The sequence below is a fragment of the Trichechus manatus genome, unplaced genomic scaffold, assembly GCF_000243295.1.
Source record: "Trichechus manatus latirostris isolate Lorelei unplaced genomic scaffold, TriManLat1.0 scaffold00076, whole genome shotgun sequence".
Classification (NCBI taxonomy): Eukaryota; Metazoa; Chordata; class Mammalia; order Sirenia; family Trichechidae; genus Trichechus; species Trichechus manatus.
This window is the reverse complement of record NW_004444012.1, coordinates 12,165,945-12,191,590: the sequence shown is the minus strand read 5'-3', so window position 1 is coordinate 12,191,590 and position 25,646 is coordinate 12,165,945. Positions and strand designations below refer to the sequence as shown.

At 41.7% G+C, this 25,646-nt stretch overlaps 1 protein-coding gene and 1 non-coding gene across 2 annotated transcripts in view; both read left to right on the top strand.

Annotated features, from left to right (window-relative positions):
• Positions 1-25,646, top strand: part of FRMD5 (FERM domain containing 5) — a 237,256-nt gene that overhangs the window by 70,601 nt on the left and 141,009 nt on the right. The window lies entirely within an intron of this gene.
• Positions 2,394-2,464, top strand: TRNAG-GCC (transfer RNA glycine (anticodon GCC)). Its single transcript has one exon. It is a non-coding gene; the product is annotated as a tRNA-Gly (tRNA).

Sequence of the window (25,646 nt, the reverse complement as noted above, 5' to 3'; positions counted from 1 at the left end):
CTGCTGCATGTACTGGGAGAAATTCAGCAATTCTGGATGTCATACACTGACTAATAAGGTCTTCAGCAAATATGGAAATGGGCAAAAGAAGGATTCAGACAAGAACCAACAGTATTCTGATACCAAACCAAACCCATTGCCATCGAGTCGATTCTGACTTGTAGCAACCCTATAAGATAGAGTAGAGCTACCCCCATAGTGTTTCCAAGGAGCGGCTAGTGGATTCGAACTGCCAACCTCTGGTTAGCAGCTGAGCTCTTAACCACTGCGCTACCAGGGCTCCAGTATTCTCATAGGCCAATGGAAATGGGGACTCTAGAAGCAAGCAACTTTCAGTGTTCCAGGGAGTTAGCTTCTGGGACTGAGGTAACCAAAAGAAGGGAATAGCTGATGCACGGGGACAGGTGGAGATACTGTTCTCTAACCTGGGTACAGGGAAAGTAAACATCTAGTTACAAGCAACCAGCTGCTAGGTTAGAGCTAGACTGAGCCTGGTGCAGAGTTCATCAGTATCAGACTCCAAACCACTTAACATCAAGTCAGTTCTGACTCATAGTGACCCCATATGTGTTAGTGTAGAACTGTGCTCCGTGGGGTTTTCAGTGGCTGATTTTTCAGAAGTAGATCACCAGGCCTTTCTTTGAGACACCTCCAGATGGACTCAAACCTCTAAGCTTTTGGTTAGCAGCTGAGCATGTTAACCATTTGCACCACCCAGAGACTCCTAGTAGGAGTCTTAAATCCCCTCTTCCCCCTCAGCACCCAAGTTTTGGACTGCCCTAAAGTCTAGAGAAAGAGCTAACCCTGAAAGCTAAAGTCTTTGAGAATTCAGTATGGAGGTTGAGGTATGAGCAAGGGGAGGAAACTAGGCTGACTTTACATCTCCCTGTCCCAAACAACGGAGCCTTGGTGGCGCAGTGGTTAAGAGCTCAGCTGTTAACCAAAAGGTCAGCAATTCGAATCTACCAGCACTCTTTGGAAACCCTATGGGGCAGTTCTACTCCATCCTATAGGGTCGCTATGAGTCAGAATCTACTCGACAGCAATGAAGTAGGGGAGGGGTCCCCAACAACACTAAGTAAAGGGGAAATATTTCTCTGAGATAGATGCACACATAGCCCATTAACTCTAAAGGGGGTATGAAAGGGAGTGTTGTTTCTGTCTCTTATCCCTTACTGCAAAATTAACTGATGCAGTGATAGACGCTACTGCAGGTAGCAAATAAGAGGACTGTACCTCAGTTTACCAACCTTTAGAAGTCTGTAAACTTAAGCTCTAAACTGTAAACTTATAGACAAATACAGACATTATTAAGTCAGAGTGACAAACCATATAAATAAAATTACAAGTCAAATAATTCTAACCAGAAGGCCTGAAACAATAAATTACCTTGTTGAAAAAGGACTGTTGAATGAACAGTAGTCATTTCCGTCTGATCTGTGACTTTTTAAGACCCTATTATGGTAAATTATATCATTGTACTTTTCTAGCAGACTGGATTCAATTAGACACCTGCCCGAAGAGCATATTTTTCATTGACTTTTGATTATCAGAATTGCGATCTTTTTCACGCCCGGATTACTGCCAAGGAGACAACAGTAATAATTTCAACCCTCCAGCCTGGCTGAGTTCCAGAACCCTCTGTGACAAGGCAAACTCCTGGAATCTTCCTGACCACCGACATTAGCTCCGCTTTCTGTGGCTTCCTATGTTTTCCTGTATCTTGTAAGTGCTGCATGGGAAAGTGTATACTCTAGATCAGAGCATAGGTAAGAATGGATCAATCACGATTTACTGAACATGTAACAGATATCAGACACAGGGCTAAGCCCCAAACCTGAACGATCTCATTTCATTCTCAAATATTCAGGAACAAACTATTTTTCTTCCATATTATAGTGGAAGCTAGATTTAGAGAGACTAAATAGCTTAAAAACCCCAAAGTCACCCAGTTAGTAAATGTCAGAGCCAGAATTTTTACTCAGGACATTTCATTATAATGACCACGATTTTCTTCATCTTATGCCGCCTTTTCTCTTTCCGGTTTTAAAATGAACTCAGGGCTAAAATCACTTTTTAAATGTTAGAATTGTTTAGTGGTATGGTTTTCTAAGGGAAAAATCTTACAAGGCAAATGGAAATAATGGGAGAAATGAAAGCCTTGATTGAATATGCCCAATGAAAATTATAACACACACAAATATTAAGCGTAGAGCTCACTTATGCCATATCAAGAAAGAAACATATAAAAGCTATCATTTGTGATATTTATTGAGCTTCCTCTTAAAAGAGAATTTGTCCTTTATCATCAGTTTGAAAAACTAGAATCTTAAAATGTCTTCCAAGAGACCTGATCAGTAATGATTTGCTTCTGGTTATATAATCTGTAGGGGGCAGTGGTGGTTCAGTGGTAGGATTCTTGCCTGCCATGCAAGAGACCGGGGTTCGATTCCTGGCCAGTGCACCACTGACAGAGGGGAGTGTAGCCAACACCCCTCTATCAGTGGAGGTGTGCATGTTGCTATGATTCTGAACAGGTTTCAGTGGAGCTTCCAGACTATCATGGGGATGTGTAGCCTTTCTTACCATTGTACATGGGCTCACTATGTCGAGGGGCCTACTTGGTGGCAGCTAACAACAATATATAATGTGTAGAGTTGGGATAGGGTAATCATTTGAGTAAAAGCAAAAGGATTAATTACTTTGTAACGTTCAGGTAATCTTAAAATTATGGTAGATGAAGGTACAAGGTGATTGGGGGATACCACGGAAACAGCAGCTAAATACTGGAGTACACAAAATTGGACAAAAGAGTATTAACTCCTCAGGAACCCTTCAGCAGGAGTCAGATTAACAACCCTCCTGCATTGCCTCAGGGCTTCTCCTTCCTTCACTTCTTTTCCTGATCTCTGGAAAACTTGTAGTAAGAATGCTTTGGTGACCTCTGATTGTTTAAATACATAGAGATTTCTTCTCTGTATTTGGTTCCGGGTCATTGTTCGCTCTCCCGCCTGTCTACCTCAGACCTCCTCATTCTTTTGTACAATATCTCTCCTTCAGCACTTCCCTCCACCTCAAACCTCAAACATTAATGACAGAAGACTGCAGTCTCCCTCTGACTCTCCATGAAGTCAAACCATGCCAACCTTTCATCCTCCTACTCCTTCGCTTTCTCTTTTGTGGGGTTGGAGTAAGACCCTTGGTGTGGCTTGGCTTTGCTGAGAGGTGGAGTGGCCTGTGATGATAGCATTTAACTGAGAAGTCTTAGAATGTGAAACATGCTTGCTTTTTCCCAGCAGAATGTTTTGTTTCCATACAACATGACAGTGAAGTTTACAGGAAGCTGGAAATTTAACTGAGCCAATCCATGTTTGCCTCGTTCATCCATGGCTCTGGCATCATCAACGTATCAAGCATTAAACTGAGTTATTCCCACAAAGTAGTGCTGAATTACATCATAGATCAGATCAGTAGCACTGGGAGTTTTCAGTTGTACTTGGAGAAGTAAATATAAAAACGAACGACCAGTGGATGGTGGAATCAGAACTTGTAAATGGGGTGGCTTTATGATTCTCTTTTTCTTCACAGTCCGTCTCTCGGTGTGGGATATTGTCTTGTAATTCTTATGATAGTACCTGTTTCCTCTGCCCCACCCCACCAACTCAACAAAATTAATTCCGTTTAATTCTTTAAAACTCAGTGCTATAGTGATCACACATGTTAATTCTTATGTAGTCTGTCTAAAATTATGCCAGAAATTCTATTAAGGAAGTACAGATTTACCACAAACATCAACTCTCCACTTGTTTGTTTGTTTAAATCTTTCTGAAAGTGTGAGTATACCAAGAGTGAGTATTCATGATTCATTTATTTATTCATTCATTACAAGAACATTGGAGGCTGAGGTACAAAGATGAGTAAGACGTAGTTTATGCTCTTGAAGAATTTATAATCCAGAGATGCTTTTTCATTCATTGATTCATTCAGCGCTTACTGCTCATGCGCATCAAGTGTTCTCCCTTGCAGAACGCGCTGGCCATGCATCAGAGTCACCTGTGGAGCTTTTCAAAATCAGCGGTGCTCAGGCCCCGGCCCAGACTTATTGAATCAGTCTCCAGGCATCTGTTCTATTTTAAAGCTTCACGGGTGATTCTGATGCACAGTAGGGTGTTTGTGGTGGAAGGTACAGTGTTTCAGTCGGCACGTATCTCCACCTCAGTCCTGTAGAACCTTGTATTTTAGTTACCATGCTTTCTGTCGTTCCCTGTGATGTTCTCTTTACCATCCTCGCTGCTGTAACACCTCCAACACAGACTATTACCCTGGGGCTGTGAAGACCAAGTTTCCACTAAGCGCCAAAGTCTATTGGTTTAGACATCACCCATTCTGGCCCCATAAGCTCACTAGCTGCTTTCCCGCTGTGGCTCTGCACGGCTGAGATCCTGCACAGCTATTCATATTTTTTATTGAAGGCAACAGGATACAGCAATGTTATCCAAAGGGCTGTGAAACAGGGAACCAAATTTGAGTTAAATATAGTAGTGGGAGCTCTCATAGAGGTTACCAACTTGTTCTAGGTGTGAGATGGGGACTGTGTTGGCTTGGTGCCAAAAAGGCACTGAACTTGTGCTCTTAATTCAGTCTGCCTTCCAGTGGGTCAGTTTCCTGTCATTTATGGCCTCTTGTTCATTCCCTCATTCCTGTTTATATAGGCCCTGTGTTCGGGCTGTGGAGAACAGTGGTGAACAGAACAGAAGTGGTGTAGATCATTTCTTTGAGCCTTCCTCAGAGAAAATATAGTTTATTTTGTCGTTACCTTAAATGGCTTTCCTTCTGCGCCGTGACCCGCTGATTAGCAAGGGAAACAAACTACGTAAGTGTCCAATCTCATTTAAAGCTTAAACTGACCCAGTAATTCCAACAGTCCTTTGGGGTAATGTCATGAACCACAAGCCTGGGCAATGTCCCTCATCACCTGAGTGCTGCGTGCTCTGTTGACCTTTGTGTCTGAAATCTGTGGCTGCAGGCTGCTTGATCAGAACCCAGCAGCACTCTGGCTGACTGGGTCGCACTTCAGCTTCTACTGGTTGTGCACCCCCGAATTTCCGCGACGTCCCGTCCGATTCACCCCCATTGCAGACGTGTGATCACCTTGCTCTGCCAGAGCAGGCTTGTGAGCCCTCGGTGTCTGTGACTTACGGGAAGTATGTCAGCTCAGGAAAGCTAAACCTCAGATTTTTCCTCACCAGCCTGGCTGCAACACCAAGTCACTGTCTGTGCGCCTGGGTGTGGAGGCACCTCAGAGTCCACCTGGTCCTAGAGTCGGAAACGTGAGTGCGGGTATTTGGCCTTTGGTTTCATCCTCACTTAACACGCTGCTGTCTTTCCAGGCTGAGGAAGTCAGTAGTACTGCTTTGCTGCCTGTTATGGATTGAATTACGTCCCCCAAAATATGTGTTGTAAATCCTAAACCCCTATACCTATGGATGTAATGCCATTTAGGAACTGGGCTCTCTTTGTTACCTTAACGAGAACACATCAGTGTAGGATGTGTCGTAAGCCAATCCCCTTTGAGATATAAAAAGCAGATTAGGCACAAAGAAGGAAGCACAAACTGGGGGAAGATACATGCCACATGAAAATTGCCAAGGAACCAAGGAGCAGAAGCTGAAAGGAGATAAGGACCTTCCCCCAGAGCGGACGGAAAAAGCCTTCCCCTCCAGCTGGCGCCAGGAAATCTGACTTCTAGCCTCCTAAACTGTGAGAAAATAAATTTCTGTTTGCTAAAGCCACCCACTTGTGGTATTTCTGTTAGAACAGACTGAGAAACTAAGACACTGCTCTTCCCACCATCTCCCCAGAGTCTGGAAGGACTGGCTTTCTCCCACACCATACCCTCCTACCATACACCTAGCGTGGCTGTCAGAGTTGGATGGAATATCTTTTCTGCGCCCCTTGCTGTATAGGCTTGCTGACTGATGTAGTAAAGGGAGAGAATAAAGGAATTTGGAAAATCTTTTAAGCAGGGTTTCGAACCGGTTCATTTCGTTTCAAACGCTTGCTGAGAATTTGCATTTCCACCCCAGATATACTGAACCAGAACTTACAGTTTAACAAGATCCCCAGGTGATTCTTATGTAGCATAAATTTTGAGAACCAGTGCATCACCTGGGAACTTGTTAGAAATGCAAATTCTCAGCAGGGGTTGGAAATGAAATGAACCTATTCGAAGCCCTGCTTTTTGACAATAACTTGGCTAGCACGCTGATTGCCTTCCTGCGTGTGGATGATTATATTATTGTCCGCAGTTGTTCATGCTCCCTTCTTGTTCCCATGTGACTGGCAGGGTGCCTGTGAGAGGAGTCCCATCCTTGCCCCCGTTGATGTTGAGCTTAGCCGAGTGGTTTTCTTTGACCAATGGCATGTGAGTGGATGTGATACAGCCACAACTGAGCAGACACTTTGAGAGTCAGTGGCTGTTTCCACCAGCTCTCGTGCTCTTTTCCTTTGGCTGTGAAAGTGGCATGACCAAAACTGGGGCTTCTCCTGCAACCTGGGCCACGGAATGAAAAGACATGGAGGAGCAGCCAAGCTGCCACGGACCTGCAGCCAAACTATAATGTGAGTGAGAAATAAACTTTTGTTGCTATAAACCACAGAGATTTGCCGTTGTTACTGTGGCAAAGCTGACTAATACACTCTACCATATTTTGCATATCAAAAGCCAAATGTCACTTCCTTCTTTCTATTTGCATTCCTGCTCTAATAAATCATAATCTCTCCCCAAGCGGATGGATGCCTCAGGCCAGCTAGGGTGAAGGTTATGTATTCAGAAAAGCAAAAGAATAAGGCATCTTAATTCTTTTCAAAAGATTGCCACATTACATGAGGAGAGGAACTTCATGTAGGAAGCATTTTAAATGATGCTGTTTTCTTTTTGTTTGTTTTTGTTTTTGCTCTGAAAGAAGGATATAATCATCATTATGCAAATAAATGCTGGCATATGCTGTGCATACAACAATCCAGATGAAAATTAGAAAGTGGTTATTAAAGAATAGAAAGTATCATTTTCAGGTAATGGCGTTACAGAAACATAATCTAGAGAAGGTGGCACTAACCTCCTTCAGCAGCAGGTAAGTTTTGGGTCATGAACCCAGGGTCATGGTCTACAGTTAGTGGCCAACCATAGGACACCCTTGTCCTTATTTGTGTGGATGCAAGAGATTTAGCTCAGATTCCATTGTATTTTAGGAATTTGCGAATGCAAGATTTATTACATGGTGAATATACCTGCTGTGATTTACTTGATGCCAGAAGCAAACAAAAGAACTGGTAGACAATGAGGAAAGAGCTGGTGGTCCCATAATGATCATTTTAGCTACATCCGTGCACACGTAATCATCACGAACAGAATAAATATTGGAAAAAGAAGGAAAATATTATAGCTGTTTCCTTTAGAAATGCTTAGGATTCCTCTGGATTTGAGTGGTTGGAGTCTCCCAGCTGGTATGGTTCATTTCTGGGTTTGTATACAGACGTGTCCACCATTTTCTGTTTGACAAAAAGCATTTCCCCATGCTCAAGTCTGGGGTTGCCAACTTCAGATGCATTGTTTTGAAGTATGGTGTTTTCCAGCGAGATCTGATAACATATTTGTAGATCAGTTCTCTTGTGAGTAAATAAATTTATAAGGTGTTAAGAAAACAAGAATGTTAAGTCCCAATGTTTTTTAAGTAATTGATCATGTGCTATAAAATTGTTGTCGTGTGCTATCGAGTCGATTCTGACTATAGCGACCCTATGGGACAGAGTAGAACTGCCCCATGGGGTTTTCTAGGCTGTGATCCTTACAAGGAAGCAGGTTGCCAGATCTTTTCTCCTGGCAGAGCAGCTGGTAGGTTCGAACCTCCAACTTTTCAGTTAGCAGTCGAATGCTTAACCATTGCACCATCAGGGCTCCTTGCTATAAAATTGGGGAGCAAAAAGGGAAAACTAGATAGCATTAATAAGTGGAGCACATTTTGTTCAAAACAAAACGTTGTTGTTAGGTGCCGTCAAGTCGGTTCTGACTCATAGCGACCCCGTGTACAACAGAACGAAACACTGCCCTACAACGCAACAAAACATACTGAGTGGAATTTGTTTCATTCAAAAAATAAAATAAGTTGACAGCAATTCTGGGGCAAAGCCATTGAAGAAAAGCCTGTGCCTTTTCTGGGTCAGATGTTGGAATTGATCCTGTTTAAGAAAGAAAATCATACCTTGCTGAGCCCCAGAAAGGCAGTAAGTGAGCAGCCACCGAGCCTGACTCTAGAATAGGAGGCCCCGGCCTGTCACTCACTTGGCATGTACAACTGTGTGCTTGTCTACACCAGTCAAATGCAATACCCCTGTTCTCCTGGCACCCCTACCTCTGGATAATTCTTCCACTGATCCCTGTGCACCAGATTTTGTTCCAAAGTCAACAGTCCTCCATGTTTACACCCTTAGAGTACTGTCATGAGTTACCATTTAGTGCATAGAGTACTCCAATAACCTGAAAGATGAATGCTCACTTCCAGAGTCTGACTTACTCAGTTTTCCCCCCAACACTCTGGCAGACTAGCTGTTTGATTTCAGTGTGCACATCAAGCTTGGTAAAGTAGAGGGTCAGCAAAAAAGAGGGAGACCATCAGTGAGATGGATTGACACAGTGGTTGCAACAGTGTGCTCAAATATAGCAACAATTGTGAAGATGGCACAGGACCAGGCAGTGTTTCATTCTGTTTTACATAAGGTCGCTGTGAGGATGGCACCTAACAGCAATAATACGCATGCATGTGTGTGAGTGTGTGTGTATGTGTTCCTTTGTTCTGTTTGCTAGAATGTCCTTTTCCTCCATTTCTATCTTCCTCCAAGGCCCATGCAGGTGGCATTTCCCCTGTGAAGCCTCCCCTGACTCTCCCCTGGCCTCCAGATGGAAATTTTCTCTTCCATCTCTGCATTCTGATAGCATTGAATTGTTATTTTCTCATAGAGAGTTTTTACGATATTGTGCTGTATATTATAGTTATTTATATGTGTGTGTCTCTCCCCTAATAAATGATCATGATGATAGCAGCTACCATGTTTAGATCTTTCTATTTTCCACCCACTGTAGAAAAAAGCCCAGTTGTCGTCAAGTCGTCTCTCGCTCATGGCGACCCCATGTCTGTCAGTGGAACTGTGCTCCATAGGGTTTTCAGTGGCTGATTTTCAGAAGCAGATCAACAGGCCTTCCTTCTGAGATTGCCTCTGGGTAGAACTGAACTGCCAACATTTCAGTTCGCAGCTGAGCAAGTGAACTGTTTGTGCTACTCAGGGACACTGGTGACCCACGAAGCACTTTATTCCTCGCAATAACTCTGTGAATTAAGTATTTTTATCCCACTTTCACAAATGAGGAAAGTGAAGCTAAAAGAGTTTGAGCAAGATGGGCGAAGGTCATAGAGCTAAAAATGGTCAAGTTGGAATTCAAAACCAAATCTGTTCAGCTTCAGAACTCATGTTTTTAGCTACTCCTCTGTTAATTAGGAACTTTCTTAAGAATGTGGGTTGAGGAGGGCATGAAGGGGAATGGAGGAAACTCATGTTTACTGTAGGTCTAATCTGTGCCTGCCATTTGTCTAGAAGCCTTCAGATGTCTTACTTTATGAGGTAGACATTATCATTCTTAATATGCAGATGAGAAAACCAAGGTTCATGACTAAGTTAAAAAGACAAGAAATAGACTTTGAGAAGATAACTTGTAGTACGTATAACTGGTGAGGGATTGAGAGTCAGAATATATTAAAGAGTACTACAAATCAATAAGAAAAAGATCAATTCCCCAATTTTAAAAAATGGGCAAGAATGTGTATTCTCAACAACAAAAATAAAATTATAAAAAAAATAATGGGCAAGAGACATGAGCAAGAAGTTTACAGAAGGGAAGACCTATAATAACCAAAAACATGAAATGATACTCAACTTCTTTAGTATTTAGGAAAATATAAATTAAAATGAGATACTACCCCCATACTCATCATGTTGGCAAAAATTAAAATATCTGACGTCCAGCGTTGGTAAATGAGAATGCTTTTCTAATGCTGGGTACAGATGAAAATGGTCTACCACACTGGAGAGCAGTCTGGTTATACCTAATAAAGATGAAGATTCTCGTACCCTGTGACCCAGCAATTCTACTTCTAGATCTATACCCTGGAGAAATTCTCCCAGGAGACATGTTCAGTACAGTATTTTTTGGAGAATGGATAAATTGTGGTATTTTCATACAGTGGAAAATCACAGGGAGTTAAAACAAATGATCTGCCAGACATCTGTTATTTATTTTCTGTACTTTTCTCTGTGATTGAAATATTTCATAATTTAAATCAAAGTAGAAGATGAAACAAAGAAAGCCTAGATTCCGGATCATGTCTTTGTATTGTAATGCTTAGTAAATGGTTATTGAATTAAAACGTTTATGTGCCCGATGGTAATAGCGGCCACAGTGCACGGAGTGCTTACTCATAGCTAGGTAAGGTCTGCATATACTTCATATCCTTTTTTTTCCCTCTCACAAGAACTCTGCAAGGTAGGTATTGTTAGGCCAGCTAGTATATGAGGAAAATGGGAGCCAGGGAGGTAGAGTGCATCTTCTTTCTTGATAAAGTGCTGATTCTCCGAAATCGACTAAGTAGTACCATTGTGTCGTAAAAGCGTTAATACTCCATAACTTACAACCAGGAAATAACTTGAGCTCTCAAAAGACTCCAGTTTAATATTAATAAAAAGTAAAATTCAAATTCTATAAATTCTGTATTCTCAAAGACTTTCATATTTGAAAATTCTCCTTATAATTTCACTTTTTTAGGCTGTTGGAGGGATCGCTGATCCATTGAGAATGTGTGTGGACCGTAAATAAGTCCAACCCACTGTAAAAGAGCCTTAAAAACTCACTCTGCAATTTCTAATTCTAGATGTTAAAAAGTTGAAGGAAGAACTTATTTATGGTAAAATAAATAAATGAATGAAGCTTTTTTATACTAAACCAGCATCTTTCTCACAAGGGGACAAGTTCCTCATCACCCAGCTGAAGGTACTTTGCCAGAGGTCTCTCTGGCAAAGCCCTTTTCTGGCTACAGCCCTTGACTTTCTTCTTCTTGCCACTGAGCCTTTGTACATGCCGCTTCCCCTGACTAAAATGTTTTCTCAAATCATAGCCCAGGACTCCTTTGTCAGCCTGTCACTGTTACTACCTCGCCAGCAGCCATTCCTATGACAACCACTAAATGGAAGGTATTGGGGAACCTTGGGGAATTTAGGGGAGATGAGAATGTCCTTGGGTATCTGTTGTCTTTTGTTGTTGTTAGCTGATGTTGAGTCAGCCCCCGACTCACGGTGACCCCATGCACAACAGGATTGGGCGGTTATCATCGATAGAATTTTCATTAGCTGATTTTTTAGAAGTAGATTACCAGACCTTTCTGCCCAGTCCAGCTAAGTCTGGAAGTTCTGCTGAAACCTGTTCAGAATCAGAGCAGCACACAAGCCTCCACTGACGGGTGGTAGCTGCCTTTGAGGTGCATTGGATGGTAATGGAACCCAGGTATCCAGTATGGAAGTTGAGAACTCTACCACTGAGCTACACTGTCCCCATTTGTTATCTAGAGGTGCATATATTTAGAAGTCAGTAACATCTCTAGTAGACCCCTGTCCTCAACCTGTAAGTGTACCTAATTGGTGGGGCCCAAAGATGGGGGCGGAGGATTGTGTTCTGCCACATTCCTGCATAACTGTAGATCTGGCAGATAAGCTATTATACCTCTAATTTCCTCCCACCCCAGTCCACCACCTTTCTTCTCTCCAAAACTTGTCCCATCCCTTTTTTCCAAATGCATTATCTTCATGAAGCTTAACCTCTATAGTCATTTTTCTGATCCTCCTGCATCCATTCTACAACAAATGCATACCACTCGGAACTTCGTACCACTAATCTGATATGGAAAACAGTTTGCCACTGTGGTAATAATACTAGACCACTCTATTGTTTCTGAATAGTGGAAATACTTTATAATGATATACCCTGGATTTCTTCCCAACTCTGCGTTCAGTGACTTCCTGTTAATAGCTTGAAATCAGCTGTTGTGGAAGTATTTACACCACTGAAATCGGCAAACACCACAAAGCAGGGCTTGCTTTACTATTTCATTGATTGTCTAGACTTAAGAAAATGATGGAGAAAATGTTAATAATTCATTATCCACAGCTGTTACATTGTGAATAGCACAAAAAATTAGAAAATATTCTTATAGCGTTTGAAAGCTACTAATTTAGCAAAGAAGCCACTCACAGTTTTGAAATGAGTCAAGTTCCCATACGACTTCATTTCACTTTTGTCTTACTCGTTAAAGTAAAGGAAAATATCAATTCATACATTTGTGGTGAATCTACACTCAGAGAGCCGATGGTTAAACATTTACGAATCCACCACTGAATACGCTCCATGAGAGTAGGAGCTTTGTCTTCATCACTGTAAACCCAGCAGCCAGAAAAGTGCCTGGTGCTTGGTGAACAAACGAAGACACTTAACCAACTTCTCATTGTCTCAATTTCTCATCTGTAAATTGAGGAAAGTCGACCCTAAGCTGCTACCACACTGGGGTGAGGGAAGATTAAACCTGATGGTAAAGCTGAAAGTGCTTTGTGAACAAGGTGGTCTTGTTAAGATATTGAATATGTTATATTTTCTTCATATGCTGGCTGGTTAAATGACTCTTAATGAGAGAAGAATTTTTATATAGATCATTTGCTCCCCCCTCAAATAAAGCATATGTTCCTTTTATTTCTTTAAATACTTTACAGTCTCTTCTTTTGCCTGCTTCTACGCTAGGTGCTCTGGAGAATACCAGAGAAATATATTCATCTCACTCTAAGGGTTTATAATCTGCTCATAATGATAACTTACATGAAACATTGGTTGTTGTTGTGTGCCGTTGAGTCAATTCTGACTTAGAGAACAGAAAAAGATTACGTAAGTGCCTGGCTACTACCAATGACTGCCCTGACAGGGAACGCAACAGAGAGTCCCTGATGGAGCAGGAGAAAAGTGGGGTACAGAACTCCAATTCTAGTAAAAAGGCCAGACTTGATGGTCTGACTGAGACTGGAGGAACCCCCGGACTCTCTTGTCAGCCCAGAACTAAAACCGTTCCCAAGGCCAACTCTTCAGTCAAAGATTAGACGGGACTATGGGACACAAAACGATACTCATGAAGAGTGTGCTTCTTAGCTCAAGTAGATACATGAGACTGAATGGGCAACTTCTGTCCAGAGGTGAGATGGGAAGGCAGAGAAGGTCAGGAGCTGGTTGAATGGACATGGGGAATCAAGGGTGGAAAGGAGGAGTGTGCTGTCACAGTATAGGGAGAGTAATTAGGGTCACATAACAATGTGTGTATAAATTTTTGTATGAGAGACTAACCTGAATTGTAAACTTTCACTTAAAGCATAACAATAAAAGAAAAAAAGATTACCTAAGTGGTGAACGGTCGGCATTGCATACTCTGCCAATGATTTTAATATGTGCTCTTTTTTTTTCTTAATAGGATGCCAAAGATATCTTGAGTAGCCTTTTTTACCATAAAAACCCTTCTTCTAAAGCCTTTCAAGTACCATAGATTTTCTTGTCCAGGGAAGGTTGGATGGTGGCATTAGATCGTCATCTTTAAGCAGCTGTTAGGTGATCACAGTGTGTACTAGCTGTACAAATAAGAATACCAACTCTAGAATTTACAAAATTGAATGAGATATGTCCTATTGGCGAAAAAAAAAAAAAAAAAGACAAGCACAGATGCATTAGAGATATATATCCACATCTCTCTCCTTCTTAACAGTCTATTTTTGTCTTCCAAAAATGATTCCCTTGGAAACAAACTATGTCAGAAAGACCAAAAGATGAGGGAGGAAGGGGACAGTGCTAACTTGGGACTTATGAGGCAAAAGGCTCTATTGAACCATATGAGAAAAAAGAATGGAAAAGGAAAGAATTAGGGCTGTGGAAGCCAGGGCTTTCTCCTTCCACTCCTATACACTTTGTCAAGGAAATCCTACCAATCACTCCTTGAGAATCAGAGTAGCATTCTTAGGGGTGCAGCCATAGACCTTTGTTTGTGGACTTGATATTAAACAAGTAAATAGTTTGAGAAATTAGTGACAGGACATTTTTAATGGTTGTGTCCCAGAAATGGTCTTTTTGCTTTTCAAGGCTCTACATGCAAAGTTACTCACATGCCCAACCTTAATCAGATTGTTCCTCATCTCATTATGCAGGCAACCATTAAGTCAACTCCACGCTTTATTAAAGGAGTTGACCCCCACTCCGCTTTTATAATACCTAAATCCCACTGGGCATGGAACAAACAGATTTGTGTTTACTGCTTAACTGTTCCTTTGAGACAAAAATGGTATTTTATATTTATATATTCCATTTATATTAACTGTTGTCAGAAGTGCCTTTTGAAATGTATTTCCATTAAGCTGCAAAGTCTAATCCCTTGATCTAAACCATATTAAATGCTTTGATGGTAGCCTGTGCTTTGAACAGATGTTTCAAGTAGTTAACATTAACTTAAATAATCCTGCTGCCTAATGTATTCTCAGATAAAATATTGATTTAAATGCTAATATAGATGTGCAAGTCTCCAGTTTCTCACTGTTCTTTCCTTCTACACAAGAACGGTTAAACATTTAGCCTTTTCCTAGACAGTGGGACTTGTGCTGCAGGGTTTGGAAGCCGTGTTTAACCTCCCAAGGGCTTCAATGACTTTAGATCAATGACTTGCCCCAAATCAGCAATCGATACATGCCGGTCGATTTATGAGTGTGCCCTGTTTAAGATCCATAGTGAATAAATAAGCAGTCAAATGTAATCACCATGATAATGTGGAAGCCCTTAACAGTTTACAAAATACTTGCAGATACATTATCTCATTTGCCCTTCTCAAAAATCCTGTGGCATAGGCATGTTCTTGTTGTCGTTCCCATACATAGGTATAACCAAAGCAACAACAACAAACCCGTTGCCATCGAGTCGATTCTGACTCACAGCGACCCTATAGGACAGAGTACAACTGCCCATAGGGTTTCCAAGGAGCAGCTGGTGAATTCGAACTGCTGACCTTTTGGTTAGCAGCCCAGTGCTTAACCACTGTGCCACCATGGCTTCATACATAGGCATAGTTGGTATTATTATTGTCATCCCTTGTTATCCAAGGCCACCAGTTTATAAATAATGGAGCTAGACTTAAACCCAATCTTCACAGTCCAGGGCCTGTGCAGTTTCCACAATACCATGCTGTGTATATATTGCTTATTTCAGGATATAGAAAAGAAATACTTTATTTGCATATAAAAATAAATACTGCATTAGAAGGACTGTGATGGTTCCTTGGTTAAACACTTCAGTGGTATAACAAATTCCAGCTGTATTGCTGGTTCAGATGGTCTAAATGTTCTGGGTAGATTTGGGGGTTTTTAATGGTTTTCCCGTCTCCGACCAGATTTGCCACATTTTGTCACCCCTCTGGGTTTGCAGATGTTGCTGTTTAATTAGATTGCTCTGTGGAGGATGAGAGAACCAGGAACCCCATTAGCATAACTGATAAGTGGCTTGATCTTGAAGCAAAAGAGAATAAATCTTGTTTGGGTCTTATGGACAGATGGAAAACACAAGTTAGTCTTTTCTGTTAGAGAGTCTTTGTAAATGGGAAGATTCTCCACTTCTAGGCACCCCCTAGATCTGAATATTGTATTTTGAATCTCGCTTTGTACTCTAGCAAGATAATGGGGGTACTGCGCGTGTTAATCAACATTTCATTTACTTAAAAGCATAATCCTGTAGTGAACGAAGAAATGACAGCCTCGCTGATCACTGAATACTGGGCAAAGGAAATGATTCCTGAGTACTCAGTCCTTCAATATGACATAATCCTTTTCATTTAACAAACATTTCCCCCTAGTAACTCTCTGTGCTGGCAAACCATGAAAGGGAGCATGGAGACTTGGCAGCCCAACCCTGAAGTTTGTGTCTAAGAATTATTGCAATCTGTGCACTAAGGGCTCACATGACATTTGTCTTTTATCTGGGCAAAAACATTTCTAAAATTAAAAAGATGACCTTATTTCACTTAGTGAAATGAGATGAACTCCTTTTTAGTTTTTCTTGGGGCAGCTCTGTCAAGAAAGATGTATTCTTCCTTATCGTCAGAAGAAAATACACTCCTAAATCGTCTCAATAAAACATGCTTGGTTCTCACTGAGAATCTGTTAATACCATTTAAAAATTCTTACTCCTTGCAGGCCTGGCGGTGCAGCAGTTAAGCGTTCGGCTGCTAACCAAAATGTCGGTGTTCGGTTGTGCTGTGATCACTAAATGCTTTTCCCCTCAAAAAGCCAAAAAAAAAGAAAAAAAACCCCAAACCCGTTGCCATCAAGTCCATTCCGACTCATAGCGACCCTATAGGGCAGAGTAGAACTGCCCCATAGGCTTTCCAAGGAGCACCTGGTGGATTTGAACTGCTGACCTTTTGGTTGGCAGCTGTAGCACTGAACCACTATGCCACCAGGGTTTCCTTTCCCTCAAAGGAAAAAGAAAAGAAAAAAAAAAAAAAGTGTCTAATCTTTGTGCCAAATTACTACCTGGGAATAAAAACCAAAAAAAAAAACCGTTGCCATACACTGCATTTCCCTTGTCTTTGGTACATCTTTGTCTGGGGAACAAAATCTGGATAAGTGGTAATCCTTTTAGCAGTCTGGGGTTCCTCAAGGGGCTTATTCATTGGTTTTGGCAGTATTTGTCAGTTTCTATTGAATCCTTACAATGAAGAGGCTTTAGAGACTTACACGTGGCAGTGAAGGTGGACAGCAGGTGAGTTCAGGTAGGGAAAGAAGAGGTAAAGACAAAATTGGATGCCCACAAATATGAATTGAGCAACTCATTTGTTCTCTCTTTAACGCTTGCACTTGAAACCCCTGAGTTCTGATCCCACCAGAAGTCTTGTGAAACTGCTCCCCAAGCTCCCCACTGGTGTTTCCTCAAGTCCCATCCTTTTGACCTCTGCATAGCAAAACATTATAGTCCAAACACCGTGACCTCCCACACCCGCTTCAACTTCTTTCCTCATGTTTTTTTCTGTGACACTGGGCCGATTCTCAGATTATTGCTCTAACAAGCCCTGCTTTGGTTTTGTTGTCCGGCTCTTCTTCTCATCCTAAATGTAGCATTCCCTGAGGTCCTGCCCTTGTCCCTCTTCTCTTCCCCTTGTAAACTCTTTCCCTTGGTGATCTCATCCATTTTCACGGCATTGTCTCTCATTTCTGTGCAGAACGTTCTACATCTATAGCTCCAACAATCCAGACCTCTCCCTGGGGCTTCGGTCCCAGCTTTCCAACAGCCTGTCAGATAGCTTCACGAGGCTTCAATGTTTGTGTCCAAAACCAAGCCTTCTCCTGTTTCTCTCCTGGGGACTCTATTCTTGGATGACACCAGCATTCTCCAAGTCACCTTTGACTCGTTCCTCTTGCTGATCCCCTTGACAGTCTGTCAGTTGCCTAGGCCTGTTGATTTTATGTCCTAAATATCTCTTGTCTCATTTACTCTCAGTTCCCATTGCTGCAGCCCTCATTACTGCCTGATAATCTCTCCAGAGAACAGTTCTGATCATCTTCAGTTCTCTACAAACTTTTGAGGATGAAATTTGTTGAAAAGGAACGAAAGAAAGAAAAGAAAAGAAACCACCTTAGCTGGGGATCCAAAACCCCCAACTTTCTTTCCTTCTTTGACCCACTGTCTTAATCATCTAGTGCTGCTATAACAGAAATACCACAAGTGGATGGTTTTAACCAAGAGAAGTTTATTTCCTCACAGTTAAAGTAGGCTAAAAGTCCAAATTCAGGGTGTCAGATCCAGGGGAAGGCTTCTTCTCTCTGTTGGCCTTCTTCTCTTCGGTGTTTCCCCGGACTAGGAGCTTCTCTGCACAGGGACCCCAGTCCAAAGGATGTGCTCTGCTCCTGGCACTGCTTTCTTGATGGTATGAGGTCCCCCTGTCTCACTGCTTACTTCTGTCTTTTATATCTCAAGAGATTGCCTCAGGACACAATCCAGTCTTGTAGATCAGGTCCTGCCTTACTAACACAACTGCCACCCATCCTCCCTCATTAACATCATAGAGGCAGGTTCACAACATACAGGAAAATCACACAGTACCAGGAATCATGGCCTAGCCAAATTGATACACACATTTTTGGGGGGACATAATTCAAACCATGACACCCACCCACCACAACCAACAGACCCCCACCTCCTCTAGTCAAATGCTCTCACTGCCTCTTCTAAGCACATGTGTGTGTAGCTCTGTTTCTCACTTGCATTACAGTTATTAGCGTTCATGTTTTATCTCTAGTACTAGAAATCATGGACTCTCTTCTTCTCCTATGCCTAGTTCTGTGCTTCAACACGTAGTAGGTACCCAGTGAAATACTTATGAACTTGATGACTCCTACCCATAGCTACTGCCTTTTGCCAGCAGAAAGGATAGATGGAAGATTTCCTTGTTGTATGTATGTTTGGTTGACCTTTTCCCCTTTTGCTTCTCTCTTTGTCTTAAATACTTCATTCCTTTGTCAGAAACAGGGTTTGTGGGGTCTGAGTTAGAGGAGAAGTTCTTTCAAGGCTTCATCTCTGAGGTTATCTATCACTCTGGACTTACAGAGCTTCTGGTCACTAATAGTTTCTGGGCAACTCAATGTGTCTGTAGTCACTTGGGTCTTCTGCTGCATGTAAAGTGGGGACAGGAGGCAACTTGCTGTCCCCTTTAGTATTTCTGGTAATTCATAGCCAAGCCATCCCATGGCAGAAAGTTCCCTCAGCAGAACAGATGCACTCAATTCCAGAGATTGAGTCTGTCCTCAGCCATAGCCTGATCAATCTCAGTGGGTAGTTCTCATATAAATAGAAATTATTCTCTATGCCCAGCATGGTGTAGCAAAAGGATAATAAAAATGTCAAAATCCTTTTGAAGTTCAGAAAAATATAGCATAAATTCACAATGTTTATTCCTGGACAGGGTTCTTATTTGCATTTCTATCTCCTTTCCTACCCTGATGAACTGGGTTGAACAACTTAGAAGGGAGCCTAAAGGTAACATTTACCTTTTCCCCTTAAATCTGGGACCCAGATCAGCCTCTAAACAGCCTGTATTCTGGGCCTCTCCCTGGTGCCTGTTATTACCCAGAAGCACACAGAAGCCCCAAAGCCCTCAGGAGCCCCATGCCTCAAAAAACTCCATAAAGATGAACTTTAGCTAAAAAAGCTTCAGAAAGCCAAAAGTCTTTCCCATCTTTAAGAGTTCTTTCCCACTCCTATGAAGGTTCCCCCATCCAAGTCTAGTGATAACTATACATTGAGCAATTCATAGCCACTCTCTGAATCATTATCAATCAGCTGTCCTTGATGCTGCTGTGCTTCAGTGCCCATCCCCTTAGACAGCTGGAGAAAGAGGAGAGAATGTGAGCGGGGGCAGTAAATTAGTCATTCATTCATTCTGTACTCAATCATATTTTGTTGTTGTTCAACATTCATAGTTTACCACTTGCTAGGCCCTGAGATTTGATGACAGGAAGGACATGGTTTCGGTCCTCAGGAAGCTTGTTGTTAATGGAGGGGCCCCCTAAATAGTCTGGTGCAGTATCTCTTAATTGTTTTTAGGTCAGAGATTCCTGTGAGAATCTGATGGAAGTCTGAGTTTCCCCTCCAACCCCTGAAAACTACATATACACAAAATTTTGCATGCAAAAACTATTGGTATACCCTGGGTTAAGAATACCTGGCCTTGTACGTGCTAGCAAAATGCGAAGTGTGTTAGGATATTAATCTCCCTTTTGATCAGCAGACAGAGAAGCTGAAGGTTTAAAAAAAGTGTTCTCAAAATGGATGCGTTTGTCAAGTGTGTACATTAACTCCAAATGAAATTCTAGGCACTCACATTACCTTAAAAAATAAAGACAGAAGCCTCACATGTACACATACATACACATACCTACATATACACAAGCTTAGTGCAACCAGAATGCTTCTTGGAAGCAAGAATGGCGAGACTATGTCTTGCATACTTTGGACATGTTATCAGGAGGGATCAGTCCCTGGAGAAGGACATCATGCTTGGTAAAGTAGAGGGTCAGTGAAAAAGAGGAAGACCCTCAATGAGATGGATTGACACAGTGGCTACAACAATGGGCTTAAGCATAGCAATGATTGTGAGGATGGCGCAGGACTGGACAGTGTTTTGTTCTGTCATACACAGGGTCGCTATTAGTTGGAACCAACTTGATGGCACCTAACAACAACAACATATAAAAGCTATAGAATTTTCTCTGGAACTTCAATTTGACATTCGCTTGAAGCACCCTGGCTCACTGGTATGGGTGTGTTACTAAATTTCTGGTGAGGACACCTTCCTCCTTGAGAGAAAGTTAGTCTGAAGCATAAATACGAGAGACCATGGCCCATACTGCCAGTCAGTATAGATTAAAGATCAAATTGTTTCTCAGAAAAAAATTTTGTCAAGCTATACTGCCAAAATAGGAGGTGAAGCAATTCTTAAAGTGATCCCTCGAGAGTTCATTCAATATGAGCAGATATTTGTTGAGGGTCTACTGTATACCAGGCACCTTTCTAGGTACTTGGGATTACACCAGTGAACAAAACAGATAAAAATCCATGCCTTTATGGAGCTTAAATTCTAGTGGAGAGCCAGGGGTAGGGAACAAGCAATAAATAATAAACATAATAAATAGGTAAATTATATGGAATGCTAGAAGGTGATTCCAAACCAAACCTGTTGCTGTCAAGTTGATTCTGACTCACGGCAATCCCATGCGTTACAGCGTAGAACTGCTCCATAGGGTTTTCTTGGCTGTAATCTTTCACAGAAGCAGATTGTCAGGCCTTCCGCAGCGCCACTGGGTGGGTTCAAGTAGCCAATCTTTAGGTTAGTTGTTGAGTGTAAGCCACCCAAGGACCTTAGACGGTATGAAGTGCTATGGAAAAAAGAAAAAGTCAAGCAGGGTAAGGAGAATCAGGAGTGCCAGGGTGGATGGGGCAGGTTGTAGTATCAGATGCAGTAGTCAGAGATTGAGCCCTTAAAGTCAGTAAATGAACAGTGTTTTCTGGCAGAGAAACCAGAGCAGAGGGCTTTAATGTTAGTGTGCCTGGACTGTTTGACAAACAGCAAGGAGGCCAGTGTGACTGGAGTGGAGTAGAATGATGGAAAGAATAGTAAGATATGAGGTCAGAAGGGTGTAGGAGCCAGGGCCAGATTACCCAATAAGCAAGATACACACGGGCCCAATTGTGCCTTCCCACCAATCTGCAGTGCACAATTTCACCTGTCCCCCACCACATCAAAGATGTGGTGAAACCGATGTGAAATTGCTCACCACAGATTAGCAAGTCATTACAGTTAGGACCCTGATACCTTGCTCAGTGCAAGCTGGTGCATACCATACTTAGTGGTTAATACACCCCTGAGGAGAACAAATCACGTAGGGCCCTTTTAAGCCATTGAAAGGACTTTGGGAGACATTGCAGAGTTTTAGCAGAGGAGTGACTTAGTGTTTAACATTTTAAAAGGACTACTCTGGCTGCTGTGTTGAAGATGGACTGATTAGAAGTTAAGGGTAGAGGCAGGGAGACCAGTTGGGAGTAGTGTAGACCCAGATGATGGTAGTGACTTCGATCATGGTGGCTGGTAGTAGTGGAGGTAGCAGGAAGTGATCAGATTCTCAGTATATATTGAAGGAAGAACTGACAGGATTTCCTGACAGATTAGATGTGGAGTATGAGACAGAGAATGATTAAACAAATATGTGAAAATGTTTACAATTAGGGAATCTGGATGAAGAGCATGCAGGAAATCTTCGTACCAATTTTGGAACTTTTCTGTAAGTCTGAAATGATTTAAAAATAAAAAAATTAGGACATTCAAATGGCCGCCAAACATATGAAAACATGCTCAGTGTCATTAGCCATCAGGGAGATACAAATCAAAACCAAAATAAGATACCATTGCACTCCCACTAGGATGGCTCAGGAGCCCTGGTGGCATAGTGGTTAAGAGCTCAGACTGCTAATCAAAAGGTCAGCAGTTCAAATCCACCAGCCACACCTTACAGACTCTATGGGGCAGTTCTACTCTGTCCTTTAGGGTTGCTAGGACTCGATGGCAGTGGGTTTTTTAGAATGGCTAAGGTTAAAAAAAAAAAACCAGAAAATAACAAATGTTGGTGAGGATGTGGGGAAATTGGAACTCTTAACCGTTGCTGGTGGGAATGCAAAATGGTATAGCCATTGTGCAAAACAGCGTGGCGATTCCTCAAAAACCTAAAAATAGAACTATCATATGACCTAGCAATTGTGCTCCCAGGTATATACCCAAAAGACTTGAAAGCAGAGACTCAAACAGAGACTTGTACACAAATGTTCACTGCAGCACTATTCACAATAGCCAAAATGTGGAAACAGTCTAAATGCCCATCAACAGATGAATGGATAAACAAAATGTGGTACAAACATACAATGGAATACTACTCAGCCAGTAGGAGAAATGAAGTCTTGATACATGCTACAATGTGGATGGAGATCAAAGACATTATGCTGAGTGAAATAAGTCAATTACTAAAGGACAAATATGATCTCACTTATATAAAAAGACAAGAAAGGGTAAATGTATAGAGAACAAAGATTATTAGAGAGCCAAAATAGGACCTTGAGTATATCTCACCGGAATTTAATAGATTTGATGCACTGAACACTAATGATGGAAGACCAGATGAGTTGCAGGAAGGCATTGAGAACATCATACATGAAAGCAAAAGGTCATTAAAAAGACAGGAAATAAAGAAAAGACCAAAATTGATGTCAGAAGAGAATCTGAAACTTGCTCTTGAACATAGAGTAGCTAAAGCGAACGGAAGAAATGAAGTAAAATAGCTGAACAGAAGATTTCAAAGGGCAGCTCAAGAAGACAAAGTATAATGAAATGTGCAAAAACCTGCAGTTAGAAAACCAAAAGGGAAGAACATGCTCGGCATTTCTCAAGCTGAAAAAACTGAAGAAAAAATTCAAACCAATTGCAATTTTGAAGAAGTCTATGGGCAAAATATTGAATGATGCAAGAAGCATCAAAAGCAGATGGAAGGAACACACAGAATCACTGTGCCAGAAAGAACTGGTCGACATTCAACCATTTCAGGAGGTAGCATAAGATCAAGAACCGATGGTATTGAAGGAAGAAGTCCAAGCTGCACTGGAGGCATTGGCAAAAAACAAGTCTCCAGGAATTGACAGAATACCAATTGAGACGTTTCAACAAACAGACGCTGCTCTGGAAGTGTTCACTTGTCTATGCCAAGAAATTTGGAAGACAGCTACCTGGCCAATTGACTGGAAGAGATCCATGTTTGTGCCCATTCCAAAGAAAGGTGATCCAACAGATTGCAGAAATTATCAAATAATATTATTAATATCACACCAGTAAAATTGTGCTGAAGATCATTCAAAAGTGGTTGCAGGTGTACATCAGTAGAGAACTGCTAGAAATTCAAGTCAGATTCAGAAGAGGACATGGAACAAGGGATATCATTGCTGATGTCAGATGGATCTTGGCTAAAAGCAGAGAATACCAGAAAGATAACTACCTGTGTTTTATTGACTGTGCAAAGGCGTTCCACTGTGTGGATCGTAACAAATTATGGATAACACTGTGAAAAATGAGAATTCCAGAACACTTAATTGTGCACATGTGGAATCTGTACATAGATCAAGAGGCAGTCATTCAAACAGAACAAGGGGATACTGCATGGTTTAAAATCAAGAAAGGTGTGCATCAGGGTTGAATCCTTTCACCATACTTATTCAGTCTGTATGCTGAGGAAATAATTCGAGAAGCTGGACTATATGAAGAAGAACACTGCATCAGGAACGGTGGAAGACTCATTAACAACCTGTGTTATGCAGATGACACAACCTTGCTTGCTGAAAGTGAAGAGGACTCCAAGCACTTACTGATAAAGATCAAAGACTACAGCCTTCAGTATGGATTACACCTTAACATAAAGAAAACAAAAATCCCAACAACTGGACCAATAAGCAACATCATGATAAATGGAGAAAAAATTGAAGTTGTTAAGGATTTCATTTTACTTGGATCCACAATCAACACTCATGGAAGCAGCCATCAAGAAATCAGACAACGCATTGCATTAGGCAAATCTGTTGCAAAAGACCCCTTTAAAGTGTTAAAAAGCAACAAAGTCACCTTGAGGACTAAGGTGCACCTGACCCAAGCAATGGTATTTGCAATCCCTCATATGCATGCAAAAGCTGGACAATGAATAAGGAAGACCTAAAAATAATTGATGTCTTTGAATTATGGTGTTGGCAAAGAATATTGAATATACCATGGACCGCCAGAAGAATGAACAAGTCTGTCTTGGAAGAAATGCAGCCAGAGAGCTCCTTGGAAGTGAGGATGGCGAGACTTCGTCTCACATACTTTGGACGTGTTATCAGGAGGGACCAGTCCCTGGAGAAGGACATCATGCTTGGTAGAGTAGAGGGTCAGCAAAAAAGAGGAGGACCCTCAACAAGATGGATTGATACAGTGGCTGCAACAGTGGGCTCAAGCATAACAGTGATCATGAGGATGATGTAGGACCAAGCAATGTTTTGTTCTATTGTACATAGGGTCACTGTGAGTCGGAACTGACTCAACAGCACCTAACAACAACAGCCGGGGTGGGAGGGAGTGGGGGAAGTAGGGACTAATGGTGATTGAAATATCACATTGATTAAGGGTAAGGTTGCACAGCCGATTAGTGTAATTATTGTCAATAAATTGTATACTTGTAAAAAGTTGAATTGGCAAAAGTTGTGTGATAGATATATTTACAAGAACGACAAGAAAAAAAAGAGTAGTGTCCACGGGTGCTTATGTACAACCAAAAAACTCATGGGATTTGGTTTCTTGGTTTGGAAGTTTCGTTAATTGGTCTAATAACATGTTTAGTGCTTCTGTTCTGCCTACTAGTTCATTGTGCAGGGTCTGGGGTCTTCAAAGCTTGCAAGCAGCCATCCAAGGCACAACAACTGGTCTCTATTCTTCTGGAGCAACAGAGGAAGAAGGAAAGTCAGGAATAGAAGGAGGATATGGAATGTGTGGCTAATTGCCTCCATGAACAGCTGCCTCCTGGTGCCCAGCTACCATTACTGAACATTTTGATCAAAGATTCTATAGAACAGTCCTGATCAAAAGGGGGAAAATGCAGAAGAGAATTCCAAATTCTCATAGATTCCAGATTTTCTGGAGCCATGAAGGTTGGATGAACCTGTCGCAGCGGCGACAGTAATCTGGATGGCGAAGACAGTAACCAACTGCACAACTCTTACAGAGAAGTGGGGCCAGGAGGGTCACTCTGAGGAGTCGACCCCCACTTCAGTCCCAGGAGTTTATTTTATAGTCAATACAGCAATCAGTAAGGCAATTAACAAAACAATGGGCTTTGGGTGTGGGCAAGGGAGAAGGAATTCA